This window comes from Mustela lutreola, chromosome 14 (genome assembly GCF_030435805.1).
Source record: "Mustela lutreola isolate mMusLut2 chromosome 14, mMusLut2.pri, whole genome shotgun sequence".
Classification (NCBI taxonomy): domain Eukaryota; kingdom Metazoa; phylum Chordata; class Mammalia; order Carnivora; family Mustelidae; genus Mustela; species Mustela lutreola.
Window position 1 is genome coordinate 39,105,288 of NC_081303.1, and position 15,028 is coordinate 39,120,315.

The following is a 15,028-nucleotide window of genomic DNA, read 5'->3' on the forward strand; positions in this document are numbered from 1 at the left end:
GGAAGAATAAACATTGTTAAAATATCTATACTGCCCAGAGCAATCTATACTTCAATGCCAGCCCAATCAAAATTCCACTGGCATTTTTGAAGGTGCTGGAACAAACAATCCTAAAATTTATAATGGAACCAGAAAAGACTCTGAATTGCTAAGGAAATGTTGAAAAAGAAAAAACAAAGTTGGGGGCATCATGTTGCCTGATTTCAAGCTTTATTACAAAGCTGTGATCACCAAGACAGCATGGTACTGGCACAAAAACAGACACATAGACCAATGGAACAGAGTAGAGAGTCCAGATACGGACCTGCAACTCTATGGTCAAATAATCTTTGACAACGCAGGAAAAAATATCCAGGGCGGATTTGAAGTTAGTCATAACAAAGCCAGTGAACTCAACATCAGGCCATACAAAGTCCAGGAAAGGAGCAAGTAATACCAGGTATCTTTATCGACTTGTTTTGGGAAGTCAGGCACACTGACTTCAAATAAGTCTGATTAATAGAATACCAAGAAAAGAGAATGTATATCTTAACTTGCAGACAAGGACAGTTTTAATTCTGTGTAGCAGACAGATTATAAAATGTCTCTCATAATTTATGTCAATTGGTGTTCACATCTTTGTGAAATCCTCTCCTCTTGAGTATAGACAGGACTTCTGACTTGCTTCTAACAAATAAAATATGACAATGGTGATGGACTCCTGTCATTAAGTTGTATAAGACTGTCTTGCTAGCAAGACTCACTATTTGCTGGCATGATGAAGGAAATTGCATAGTTGGGGAAACCTCTATGGCAAGGCACCACAGGTAGCCTCCAGCCTCCAGCCTCCAGCCAGGAAGTAGCTGGTCTTACCACCACAAAGAATTGAATTCTGCCAACAGCTGAAACTGATTTAAAAGCAAATTTTCCCCCAGTTGAGCCTGCACATGAGAACACAGCACAGCTAACACCCTGACTTCACCTTACAGAGGACCTAGCCAAGCCATCCCTACTCTCCTGACTCACAAAATCCATGAAATAATGAATATGTGTTCCCATAAGCCACTGAATTGGTAGTAATCTATTATGCAACAATAGAATATGAATACAAACTGCATTGTTACAGAGTTGTGCTACCTTTTATTTTGTTGACAGTGATTTTCCTAAGTGATTTTCCTATTTAATATGCTGCTTGAGTTTTAGGAAATGAAATATTTTGAGAGCAGCAATTTTATAGAGTAATTGTAGGAAGAGTAGGACTCTGGGGAACCCACAAGAAAAGGTTTTGTTGTTGTTGTTGTTGTTTGTTTTTAATGATCCAGTGCCAGCATTTCCATTCTTGGGGATTTCCATAGAAATAAAGTCTTATTCAGTGAGGATAAAAGCATGTATATATTTTTAATTGCATTGTTATAGTGGCAAAAAAACCAGAAACAAATTTTTTTTTTAAGATTTTATTTATTTATTTGAGAGAGAGACAGTGAGAGAGAGAGCATGAGTGAGGAGAAGGTCAGAGGGAGAAGCAGACTCCCCATGGAGCTGGGAGCCCGATGCGGGACTCGATCCCAGGACTCCAGAATCATGACCTGAGCCAAAGGCAGTCGTCCAACCAACTGAGCCACCCAGGCATCCCCAGAAACAAATTTTTAATAGCTAAATTGTTTTCCTCAAAGGCTGTTAGAATTCACATTTCAAAAAAAGAAGAAAAAAGGAACTCACATTTCCACCAGAAATGTGTAAGTACCCTTTTTCCTATGTCTTTTTTTATTTTTTTTGAAGATTTTACTTATTTGTTTGATACAGAGAGAGAGATCACAAGTAGGCAGAGAGGCAGGCAGAGAGAAAGCGAGGCTCCCTGCTTGATTCCAGGACCCTGAGACTATAACCTGAGCCCAAGGCAGAGGCTTTAACCCACTGAGCCACCCAGGCATCCCTTTCCTATGTCTTTTAATGGATTTCTCCTATCCATCTATATTAGTTTGCTAAGGCTGCCATAACAAAGTACCAAGTGGTTTAAACAACTGAAATTATTTTCTCACAGTTCTGGAGGCTAGAAGTCTGAAATTAAGATGTCACCAGGGCTTTTTTTTCCTGGGCCTCTCACCTGGGCTTGTGGATGGCTGTCTTCTACCTATGCCTTCACATAGTCTTCCCTCTGTGTGCTTGTATCCAAATTTTCTCTTCTTATATGGATACAATTAAGGCCCACCCTGATGACTTCATTTTTATTTAATAAGAGCATATTTTTGGTCTGCACTTATCCTTCATGATATTTCACAGTTGTAATATAATCCTATTTTTGTAAAACAAAAAACTATAATCCTCCTTTATCTGTGTGTTTATATATTTGTATATAATTATACAGAAATGATAAAAAGTATAAAAGATACAATATAGATTGGTAACATTGGATACATGAGGGTTGGAGAAGAGGATATGGTATGCAAAGCAGCAGAGATGTAGTAAGCAAGCAAACAAAAGTCCACCACAAAATCTGAAAAAGTATGGCGTTTATGCATGTATGGATAATACTGTACAGTTTAATATTTTTTAAAATGTTTTTCATTACCTATATATAGTTGTATAACAGAGTTGCAAATTTTCAGGGTACCTGGGTGGCTCAGTGGGTTCAGCATCTGCCTTTGGCTCAGGTCATGATCCCAGGTTCCTGGGATCGAGCCCCACATCTGACTCCCTGCTGAGCAGCTTCTCCCAGGGCCCCTCCACCTCCTGCCCCCACTCAGGCTTACTCTCACTCTTAAAAAAAAATAAATAAAGAGTTGTGAACTCTCATTGACATAGAGCAATAAGCGTATCTTCTACAGCTGGGCTTGACTGAACCAGCAGAGGTTTTGCACAAAGTGGGATCAGTAGGAGGGTTAAGACAAGCTTTTCTTTGGAATAGCAGAATCCCAAGAGGTCAATAGGAGATATGAGAGGTATCTGCAAGCCTCAGCTTGAAACTGTACATTGTCATTATTGGCCAAAGGGAGTGACAAAGTCAAGGGATTAGAAAGTATGCTCTACTCATAGAAGTGAGGCTAGGGAGGGAGTTAATATTTCTTTTTTTTTTTTTTTTGACAGAGAGAGATCACAAGTAGGCAGGCAGAGAGAGAGAGAGGAGGAAGAAGGCTCCCTGCTGAGCAGAGAGCCCAATGTGGGACTCGATCCCAGGACCCTGAGATCATGACCCGAGCCGAAGGCAGCGGCTTAACCCACTGAGCCACCCAGGCACCCGGGAGTTAATATTTCTAATAATAACCTAATCTGTAGCAGTTATATAAATATATATTTACATTGTGACTTGATATCTATTTCATTTTATTGCAGGATTTAAAAGTCACAATTTCTACACCTTTGAGGGAAGAAAGGGACTCTTAAATTTCCCATTTCCCAGCCCCAAACACCTAAAATTTAAGAAAATGAAATTTTTGAAGCATTGAATACTTTTCACCAGAACTAGTAACATGGCTGATTGAACACCATCAACATGCAACTTCTGAAAACTGTGAAGATGATGCCTGTTTCAGGTTTTTCCACCTTTCAGAGATGACTTTATTTCTTGGTCCAGCAGCTCTGGGATCACGCAAACACCAGTGAAGACAGACGACTCCAAAGAAGGAATAAGGAGTGAGAGGCCCCAAAGGCTGTGCTAAACCAAGACCTCGTCAGGGTACCACAGGGGTGTGTCAGGAGGGGCAGGGCACAGGCTCTGCTCAACTCATTCTGCTCTACTCTGCTCCACACCTTGTAGATGCTTTAAAAGAGCGTTTCTAGCACCCGGGCCCAAGGGTACTGCTTAGTGAGTAACCCTGTCAAATGCCCAGGCGGTGTGAGCCATTAGCACCGTTTGCCTCTGCTTTCCAGTGAGTGACCAGAGATGTGACAGCATGAATTAGAAGGCAACCAAATCTTAGTTCTCTTCTCTCTTTCTGGTGAAAAGCCCTATGAACAAGGCCCTTGTCTGCAACATCGCAGGGATTCTTCTCAAACTGTCATGTAATTTCAAAAATTAATTTAATCACCTTAAATTATATTTCATTTTTATCTCATTTTCAAGAATCCTCTAACTTTCCTATCCTTTCATCTAACATCTCATAAACTTCTGAGTCCCCATTTTCTAGGTAAAATGAGCTTCCTGAGTTTCTCTAGGTGCCCATCTCAGTGACTTACAAGTCCAGTCAGTTTGTGGAGACCATGTTTGAAGCCTTCTTTGATTCCCTGGTATAGTGCATGAACGAGAGATGATACTACCACAAATATTCCTGAAGAAAACTCTAAATTAGAGAAGGGCAATCCCCACACTGCATAAGCCATTTTGTTTTTCCAGAAGATACCATGATAGAATGTTGAACAGAACAAGCCCAGACTTGAAATGATGGATCCAAAATTAATGGGGGTTATCTGAACGTGGTTGAGTTTGAAATCATGTTTACTTTTTTGTTTGTTTGTTTTACTTTATGTGTTTAAATTTTTTGTCATGCATATACTTCTTTATACAATCTAACAATAACAGTAAAGATATTTTATTGGGGAATAAAGTAATTTACTCAAGTGAAGGGTATGTTAGGGAGAGGGAAGAGCAGTCTAAGCAGAGAAATCCCTCCAGAGTCAGGCTAGTTTTACAAACAGCCATGAACCCCTAAATAACTTAAGTAAAAGTTTTCTGACTTTGTCAACATTATTTTGGTCATTATGCAAAACCACTGTGTTTCGTCATGTAGTCAGTTATAATCTGATATATTATCATCCTAATTTAATTTAATAATTATTTCATACTATATAAGAAAAGAAATTAAAGTAATGGTTCTCAAAATCCTAGCTGATCACTAATCAACCAGAGTGCTTTTCAAATGATATAAATTTCAAAGTCCTACTACTGACTCAGGTCTGTGAGATGAGGCTTAGAAAGCATTTTCATAAAGCTCACAGATAATTTTTATGATCACTCACATTTGGAAACCCTGGTATAAAGCCAGTCTTGTAGATTTTGTCCAGCATCCCCTCTCTCACACAGACAATGAAAATGAAAAGAATTAAATTATGTGATTGTCTGTGGGCCTTTCAGATGTCCTGACCATCCAGACTAGTTGTTTATATTACTCCCACATCACTAGCACAAACAACAGTTGCCATACCCTCCATATTGCTTGACTGTGTAGACTCATACTAATAGTAGCTGTGAGATATGTGCACTTGATCCTAGGGTTAATTTATATACTTGATGGGAAGGCTGATTCACTTTTTAAGTGAAATTTAACAGTTCAACAGAAATTCTTGATTAGACTGACTTACATGCAGAGGGTTTTCCAATAGGGTTGAAAAACCTCCACATAACTAGAAGTGCTCTTCCTTAAACTAAAACAATACAAGTTTTTCCTCAGACACCCAGGTACTGGCTCAGTGAACCTGGAAGTACATGCCTGAGAAAGGGTATAGAATAATTCCTGAGGTTACATTTTTAAACATAATTTGGTTCCTTTTATGCTTTGTACTTAACGGGCAGGCTTTGCGGCTGCTTTACTCCCCAGGTGGGCAGACCTCAGGCCCATTGGAATAAGAGGAGATAAGCTTATTCTTAGCACTCTGGCTAAGAAAACAGAAAAAATGAAAACAACCAAAACCCAGATGCCCAGAATTTGGGAGTCTAGGAGAAATAGAAAAGATTTAAAATGTTTGGGTATACAGGAAGGGAACTCTTTGAGAAAGTAAGTAGAAGAAAATCAAGGAGGCTATAGGTTTTCTGACAAGCTTGTCAAGTTTGTCTCAATGTGGAGAGCAAAATCAAATTGACAGGCAATTAACGATTTGGACCCGTTTTCAAAATTTCTCTGCATTACAGCCATAGAAACTTGGAATTTGCAGAGAGGTAAAGTAATTTTCTAAGGTAAAGTAATTTTCCTCTCACATTTCATGCAGGTAAATATGCTGAGAAAAATAAACCTAAACTAAATGTACAAGAGTACATATTTCTTGTTCTCTTGCCTGTCTCAAGGGCTGGAAAATTTCACCTCTCCCCCTTGCATCTTAGACTTCTCACTTGCTTGATTTTGGATGGAGTCTCATCTTTACAGTCCAGGCTGTAAAAGGTAAACACAAAGTCCTGTGGGGTACAAGGCATCCCCAATTGTAGCCACAAATTTAACCAATTTGTCCCTTGTGTCACTAATTAGGATTGCCAAGAAGAAAATGCAGAACAAATAAAAATATGATTAGAATTATAAATGAAAATACAAGTCACCAAATTCAGAATTTAGTTCTGCTGAAATGTGCTGACTCTGGTCTGGGGGAGTGCCATCACACTGTGGCTAGTCCTAGGGAATTCCAAAACGGCCCTTTCTCTCACTCAGTTTTTCCCTTCATTATTCTTCCCTGACAGCATGCCGTTTACCACTGTATTACAGGTCCTGGTGCCTGTAAAAAAACCAAAACCAAAACCAAACAAAACTTCCAGTTCTCCTAAAGATATTCCATACAGTGCTCAAGGTAAACCACTGCCTTCCCTTCTCAAGAGGTACAATTTAACCAAACGGCTATTACTTTAGGTTGTTTTGAAGAATATTTTTTTAAACATTTTTTTAAAGATTTTATGTATTTATTTGACAGAGAGAGATCACAAGTAAGCAGAGAGGCAGGCAGAGAGAGAGGAAGGGAAGCAGGCTCCCTGCCAAGCAGAGAGCCCGATGCGGGACTCGATCCCAGGACCCTGAGATCATGACCTGAGCGGAAGGCAGCGGCGTAACCCACTGAGCCACCCAGGCGCCCCTGAAGAATATTTTTGTGGACCAGATTTACTCAGTAGTTATATAAAACACAGGTACACATTCCCTTCAATCTGAACTGGTAATGTGCTTTCAAAAACCTTAAAATTTATTTGAAATACAGCTAATATATAGCACTCAAATTTATTATGTAGGTATAATTTGTTTTCAGATGTAATTGTTTGATTTTATTCCAGTATCAGCCAAGGTTACCATTGTTAAATCAGTCCTGGAAATAGAACAAGTCCAGTTAAATAATTTTTAATATTAATTTTGGCCCTTGATAAGAGAAGAATTTTTTTTTCTAAATAAAGGAAGAGAAGATTGGTAAATACCATGTCAGTGATTCTTAAAATATATTAATACAGCCTATAATCTGAGGATTTGAAGGAGGAGACAGGGAAAAGCAGAATATATATATTTTTTTAATTAAAAAAATTTTTTTTAAATTTATTTGACAGAGAGAGAGAGAGAGAGCCAGAGAGCGCAAGTGGGGAAAAAAGGGAAATGGCAGAGAGAGAAGGAGAAGAAGGCTCCCCACTGAACAGGGAGCCTGGTGCAAGGCTCGATCCTAGGACCCTGGGACCTGAGCTGAAGGCAGACACTTAACAGACTGAGCCACCCAGGCACCCAAGCAGAATGTTTTAGGTGAAAACTTTCCCTCTCCTTCCATGATCATTTTAACAATATTTTAATCCATATTCTTATTCCAACTTCCAAGATAGTGACCCAGAAAGAGATAAAAGAAGGAAAAGAAAGATATAGCCAAAGAACCATTCTAGATGTTTGACAGTTGTCTAAAAGTCCTAGGTTATAAAGATACAAATGTAATGATCCAAAGGGCCACGTGCACCTGAGTGTTTGTAGCAGCAATGTCCACAATAGCCAAACTATGGAAAGAACCTAGATGTTCATCAACAGATGAATGGATAAAGAAGATGTGGTGTATATATACAATGGAATATTATGCAGCCATCAAAAAACACAAAATCTTGCCATTTTTGCAACAACGTGGATGGAACTAGAGGCTATCATGCTTAGCAAAATAAGTAAATCAGAGAAAGACAATGATATGATTTGTCTGATACGAGAAATTTGAGAGGCAGAGCTGTGGGGGGAGGCATGTTGGGGGAAGGGAGGGAAAAATGAAACAAGATGGGACTGGGGAGGTTAACAAACCATAAGAGATTCTTGGTCTCAGGAAACAAACTGAGGATTGTTGGGGCAGGGGAGGAGAGATAGGGTGGCTGGGTCATGGACATTGGGGAGGGTATGTGCTATGGTGAGTGTTGTGAATTATATAAGACTGATGATTCACAGACCAGTACCCCTGAAACAAATAATACATTATATGTTTAAAAAAAAAATAGTCCTGGGTTAGAGGTCAGCCTTCCTCTTACCATTTTTCCTAAATTCAAGTCTTCAAATGCATTTTGTTTCTCAAATAAATAAAGAAACAGATTAAATTTAGTAGTTTGCCTTAAGAGAAATCCAAGAAGTTTATTTTTTAAATGCTTAAGACTTAACCAAAACTTTATCAAAAGTAGTGGAGTGATTAGTTGTTTTGATTGCTTTAAGAGGACCAATAATCGTGTTAGGGATTGAATGTTTGTGTCCCTCCAAAGTATCTGATACGGTGATATTTGGAGGTGCAGTCTTTGGGAGGTAATTAGGTTTAAATAATTTTTTTTTTAAGATTTTATTTATTTATTTGACAGAGAGAAATCACAAGTAGATGGAGAGGCAGGCAGAGAGAGAGAGAGAGGGAAGCAGACTCCCTGCCGAGCAGAGAGCCTGATGTGGGACTCTATCCCAGGACCCTGAGATCATGACCTGAGCCGAAGGCAGCGACTTAACCCACTGAGCCACCCAGGCGCCCCCAGGAGGTAATTAGGTTTAGATGAGGTCATGAGAGCAGGCCCTCAGGATGGGATTGGTGTCTTTATAAAAAGAGGAAGAGAGAGTTCTTTTTCTCTCTGTCATATGAGTACACAGCAAGAAGACAGACAGACACCTATAAGCCAGGAAGAGAGCTCTTGCTGGGAACTAAATCTGCTAGCACCTTGATCTTAGAATTCCCAGCCTCCAGAACTGTGAGAAATAATGGGTTGTAGCTTAAGCCACCCAGTATATGGTATTTTGCTATAGCAACCTGAGCTGACTAATAGAGATAGATTCAAAAGCAGTCGTAGTGGGATGTCTAGGTAGCTCAGTCACTTACGTGATTCTTGATTTTTGGCTCATGCTGTGGTCCCAGGGTCATGAGACTGAGTCCCGTGTGTTTGGGCTCCCTGCTCAGCATGGTGTCTCCTTGAGACTCTCTCCCTGTGCACCTCCCTCTCTAAAATAAATAAACAAATCTTACAAAAAAAAGAGTAGTAGTAGTAGGATGCACAGAACAATCCGGAAATTAAGTAAAGAGACATGTAGAGCATAACAGAAATGAAGGAAAAATGGGTAAAAGTTAATCATCTGGTCTTAGAACCAGACTTAAAATGAACGTATAGGACTTCTCCTTTCCAACCGAGTAACTGGTCTTGGGTTTCCTCTCCTACTACCTACTATAAGGATACCAGATAAAATATGTTCTGAGATTCTTCTTTATTTTAGGTTTTTAGCAGTTTTAAACATTATTAATTAGTTAATTTTAGCATACAGTGTTAATGGTTTTTTAGCATACAGTGTTAATGGTTTTTAGCAGTTTGACCCTTGTGTGCTAACTAGCTGTGGTTTTCATTGCATTTATCCTCTTTGGAGGTTTGTTGAGGTTATTGAATATGCAAATTAATAATTTCCACCAAGTTTGGGAAATGTTCAGCCATCATTCATCAAATATTTTTCCTGTCCCACACTCTCTTCTCTTATTTTGGGACTCCAATTACACTCTCTGACAGGTCTTTGAAAATGCTTCAATCTTTTTCTCATTATTCTTCATATTGAATAATTTTTTTTAATCTCTTTAAAGTTCACTGATTCTGTCTTCTACCATATCAAATGTGAAGTTGGTCTACGTACTGAACTTTCCATTTCTATTATTCTACTTTTCACCCTAGAATTTGTATTTGTTCTTTATTAAAAAATATTTTCCACATGTCTATTGAGTTTCATTATCTGAGCATTGAGACTACTGTTTCCATTCTTTCAACACATTTATTTATTTATTTATTTATTTATTTGACAGAGATCACAAGTAGGCAGAAAAGCAGGCAGAGAGAGAGGAGGAAGCAGGCTCCCTGCTGAACAGAGAGCCCGATGTGGGGCTCGATCCCAGGACCCTGGGATCATGACCTGAGCGGAAGGCAGAGGCTTTAACCCACTGAGCCACCCAGGTGCCCTTCAACACATTTTAATTCTCTATAATAGCTGTATTCCACATTGGGCTCACTTGGAGTCACTACATATTGACTTCCTTTCTCTCTGAGTGTGTCATGCTTTCCTGGTCTTTTTGTTTTTTGTTTTTTGGGTTTTTTTTTTGGTATGGCTAGTAATTTTTTTATTGAAAACTGAATATTATAGATAATACATTGTATCAACACTGGATATTCTTTTTTTTTTTTTTAAGATTTATTTATTTATTTTTGAGAGAGAGAGGGGGGGGGAGGGAGTGGGCACAAGCCAAGGGAAGGGCAGAGGGAGAGAATCTCAGGCAGACTCTCCACTGAGTGCAGAGCCTGACATGGAGCTCTGTCTCATGACCTATGAGATCATGACCTGGGCCAAAACCAAGTGCTGAATGATCAATTGACACTGGTGATGAAGTTTTAGAGTATAGGTGAAGTTCAGTGGGGTGGAGTCTGGAACCAATGACCAAGAAAGAATTCTTGAGATATCTTTGGTGCAAAATGGTGGTTTATTAAAGCATAGGGACAGAACCCCTGGGCAGAAAGAGCTACTGCCCCAGGGCTGTGAGGGGTGGCAGGTTATGTAAGATGGTAATGGGGAAGGTAAGGAAAAAGGGAGGTTTCAATAGAACTTTAATATGCTAAAGACCTACAGGATACTGGATACCAGAGGCCTTGCCAATGTCAAGGTCATTTCCCCCTTCTTAGCAAGGTATTAACATTAAGATAGTTGGGAGAGTCCTAAAGAATGTCACATATGTCCCACCCAGGAGTGGGGGTGGGGGAAGGTTGCAGGGTGTCAGTTTCTGCTTTGTCCTCAGCCAGTCTTCTGTTCCCTCATCACTGGCACCCAACACTGGATATTTTTATATTCTTCTAAGAATTGTTGGTTTGTATTTTAATAAGCAGCTAACTTGACTAAAACTGTTTAAAACATTCCATTGGTATGTCCAATGTGATCATAAGCTAGTGGCTGGTCAGGGAAATGGGCAGATTTATACTCAGGTTTTGACACTTTTGTCCTTTTAAGATTACATTTCTAAATTTCCAGCTGCTCCTTCAGTCTTGAACTCTATTCCCTGTCACACTAAATAAGTAAGACTTTAGTTTTTTGTTTCTGGATATCTGGAGTTTAGGAGAATATTTTAAGACAAAAGCATCACAGACACAATTCTTACCTATTTCAGTTGTGGATTTTCAAGTGGAAACTCTCTTTTGGTTTCTTCTGAATACTTTTGAATAGTTGTTTTTAAAAACATTTTGTCCAGATTTCATAATTGTTATCTATGAACAGATTTGCTTGAATACTTCATCCTGTAAATATGGAAAACTGAACTTTCACTCTTATTTTTGAAATGTATTTTTGCTGCATTTAGAGTTCTGTGCTAAAAGCTTTTTCTTGTTTCTGTTTAGCTATTTAAGAAGTATTTGCTGTCTTTCTGGCCTCCATTGTTTCTAATGAGAATTTAGTTATCATTGTTCCTCTGTATGTAAGGTATCTCTTTTTCTCCAGCTTGTGTGTGTGTGTACTTGTCTTTGTCAAACTTGGGGTTCACTAAGTTTCTTGAATAAATATGTGCCTAAGTACATTTTTCACAAAATTTGGAACATTTTGAAATTTGAAATCTTTAGTTATTACTTCTTCAAGAAATGCATTTTCTGCTCCATTCACTCTCTTCTTTCCTTCTGTGATCTTAATTCTAAATATTAGACTGCTTAATTTTTTTTGAAAACATTATTTAAAGCAAAAGTAGTAACATTTCATAGTGGGATTTATAACATAAGTAACAATGAAATATATCACAAAAAAGGCACAGAATATGGAGGGCTAGGAATGGGGTTGTATAGTATACTCTTTTAATTTTATGTGTTCAATATTAACCCTAATTAAACTGTAGTTAAGTTAAAGTTACTTACCGTAATTCCCAGAGCAACTGTAAGGGCCTAGTTAGCCAGAGCAATTCCATCTGGTTAAACAATGACTTTGAATGATTTTGTTTTTTATACAGTAAAACTTAAACTGTCCCTGTCCACCCCTCCCCCCAGGGGACTTACTTAAAAAACAAGTCCCGGAAAAGTCCCAGGTAACAAAGCCCGAATACAAGGGTGGGTCAGGACAGGTGGAGGTATCCAATCAGTGGGGGTACATAGTGTCTCCCTAGCTACCAAGTAGTATGGGTCCCGCCCTTTGGGCACCTTTTGGTCACCAATTCTAGCCAAGGTGATAGGCTAGTTCAAATATGTACTGTAGGGTAAATTGTATTCAATTGGTCACTTATGTGTGACTTAGCCTGACTGTGCAGCTTTCTCTGTGTGTTACAATCTCATTGGCCACCTGTGCATGTCCAGGCCCAACCACATGGCCTTTGCTCTTAAAAGCTAGTCTGCAAGGCAGAGAGAGGTTGCCTCTTTGTAAGGGGTGGCTCCAGCCAGTCAGTTTGATTCTTGATACTTGGCTCGAAATAAAGCTTTGCTTGACCTTCGCTTTGTATCAGTCTCACTCCTTTGATTACAGACCCAGCACAACCACTAAAAATAATCCGAAGATGTGTTGCTAAAAAAAAAAAAAAAGAAAGAATTGAAATGCAATATTAAAAATATTTTAGGGGCACCTGGATGGCTCAGTGGGTTAAAGCCTCTGCCTTCAGCTCAGGTCATGATCCCAAAACCCTGGGATCGAATCCCGCATCGGGCTCTCTCCTCAGCAGGGAGCCTGCTTCCTCCTCTCTCTCTGCCTGACTCTCTGCCTACTTGTGATCTCTGTCAAATAACTAAATAAAATATTTTTTAAAAAATTTTATTAGGGGCGCCTAGGTGTCTCAGTGGGTTAAAGCCTCTACCTTCAGCTCAGGTTGTGATCCTGGGGTCCTGGGATCAAGTCCCGTGGCCAGCTCTCTGCTGGGCAGGAAGCCTGCTTTCCCACCCCCATCCCCACCCCCACCTCTCTGCCTACTTGTAATCCCTGTCTGTCAAATAAATAAATAAAATCTTTAAAAAATATATTAGAAAATATTTATTAAACCAAAAGAAAAGGTTAGGGGAGAAGAAATAATGGATAGGACATACAGAAAACTAAAAGCAAGAGTGTAAACTCAGTCCCAATGATATCAATAATTATATTCCCTATAATTGGATTTAATACTGCAATTAAAAGAATAAGATGGTCAGAATGGATTAAAAAGAAGAGAGAGAGAGAGATGCCCATGTCTATGGGAGAATGAACTTTCAAATTAAACACAGTTCAAAGTAAAAGAAGGAGAAAAGATAGATCATGCAGGCAATAAGCATAAGGAAGTACTTGTTATTATATCAAAATCATGCAAAATAGACTTCAAATAACATCACCAGAGATAAAGGAGGAGCATTTTATAATGATGAAAAGATTGATTCATCAATGAGATATAAAATTCTTAAGTATCTATAAGTGTAATAATAGACCTTCAAAATATATGAAGCAAAACTGACAGAACAAAAAGGAGAAAGCAACAAATGCACAACTTTTAACATACCTCTCTTAGTAATTAATGTAACAAGTGGATAAAACAAGTAGACAAAAATCAATAAGGATATAGAAGATAGCTTAATCAACTTGACTTATTTGAACACTCAACAACTGCAGAATATGAATTCTTTCAAAGTGAATATGGAATAGTTGCCTAGATAGACCATATGCTAGCTCATAGAACAATTCCATGTAAATTTCAAAAGGTTGAAATCTTATATTCTCAGAACATAATGAAATGAGAGATGCCTGGGTGGCCCAGTCAGTTAAACATCTGTCTTTGGCTCAGGTCATGATCTGGGGGTCCTGGGATTGAGTCCTACATTGGGCTCCCTGTTCAGCGGAGGGTCTGCTTCTCCCTCTGCCTGCTGTTTCCCCTGCTTGTGCCCTCTCTCTCACTCTCTGACAAATAAATAAATATTTTTTTTTTTAAAGAAAGAGAACATAATGAAATTAAATTAGAAATTAATTACAAACAAAATACCTAAAGAAACTCCAGATATTTGGAAATTAAACAACTCGTTTTTCTATAAGCCGTGTGTCAGGAAACATCATAGAGGAGAGTAGAAAATATTTCAAACTGAAATACAATAACAAGTACGTCAGAGGTTATGGGAAAATGTTTTACTTTTTTAAAAATGCTTATGTCAGGGGTGCCTGGGTTGCTCAGTGGGTTAAGCCTCTGCTTTTGGCTCAGGTCATGATCTCAGGGTCGTGGGATCAAGCCCTGCATCAGGCTCTCTGCTTGGCAAGGAGCCTGCTCCCCCCCCCCCACCTCTCTCTGCCTACTTGTGATCTCTGTCTGTCAAATAAATAAATAAAATCTTAAAAAATAAATAAATAAAAATGCTTACGTCTGAAAATGGCGAATTCTCAAATCAATGACCTCAGTTTCTACCATAAGAAGCTAGAAAAAGAGGAGCAAATTAAAGTAAAAAAAGTACAAAGAAAAAAATAAAGAGCAGAAATCAATAAAATGGAAAATGTATAAACAACAGAGAATAATTAATAGCTTAAAGTTGGCTTTTTGAAAGAAATCATTAAACTGACCTAGAAAAAAGGAGAAAAAAACACAAATTACTAAAATCAGGGGTGAAAGAGGATCTATCACCATATTAGATCCTACAGATGTTAGTGAACTGTCTGGGTTGATGGAAATACTCTGTATCGTAATTACCATTTCATTATAAGAGTATGCACATTTGTTAAAACCAATTGAAATGTCCTTTTTTTTAAAAGATTTTATTTATTTATTTGACAGAGAGAGATCTCAAGTAGGGAGAGAGGCAAGGCAGAGAGAGACGAGGAAGCAGGCTCCCCACAGAGCAGGGAGCCAGATGCGAGGCTCGATCCCAGGACACTGGGATCATGACCCGAGCTGAAGGCAGAGGCTTTAACCCACTGAGCCACCCAGGTGCCCCAAAACCAATTGAATTGTGTACTTA

At 38.7% G+C, this 15,028-nt stretch overlaps 1 long non-coding RNA gene across 2 annotated transcripts in view; it reads left to right on the forward strand.

The window, feature by feature from the left end:
* LOC131815324 (uncharacterized) overlaps positions 1-11,682 on the forward strand; it is a 64,204-nt gene extending 52,522 nt beyond the window's left edge. For both annotated transcript variants that reach the window (XR_009347651.1, XR_009347652.1), the window contains exons 4-5: positions 3,310-8,405; positions 8,627-11,682. This is a non-coding gene — a long non-coding RNA (uncharacterized LOC131815324). The remainder of the gene's footprint in view (positions 1-3,309; positions 8,406-8,626) is intronic.
* The last annotated feature ends 3,346 nt before the right edge of the window (positions 11,683-15,028 follow it).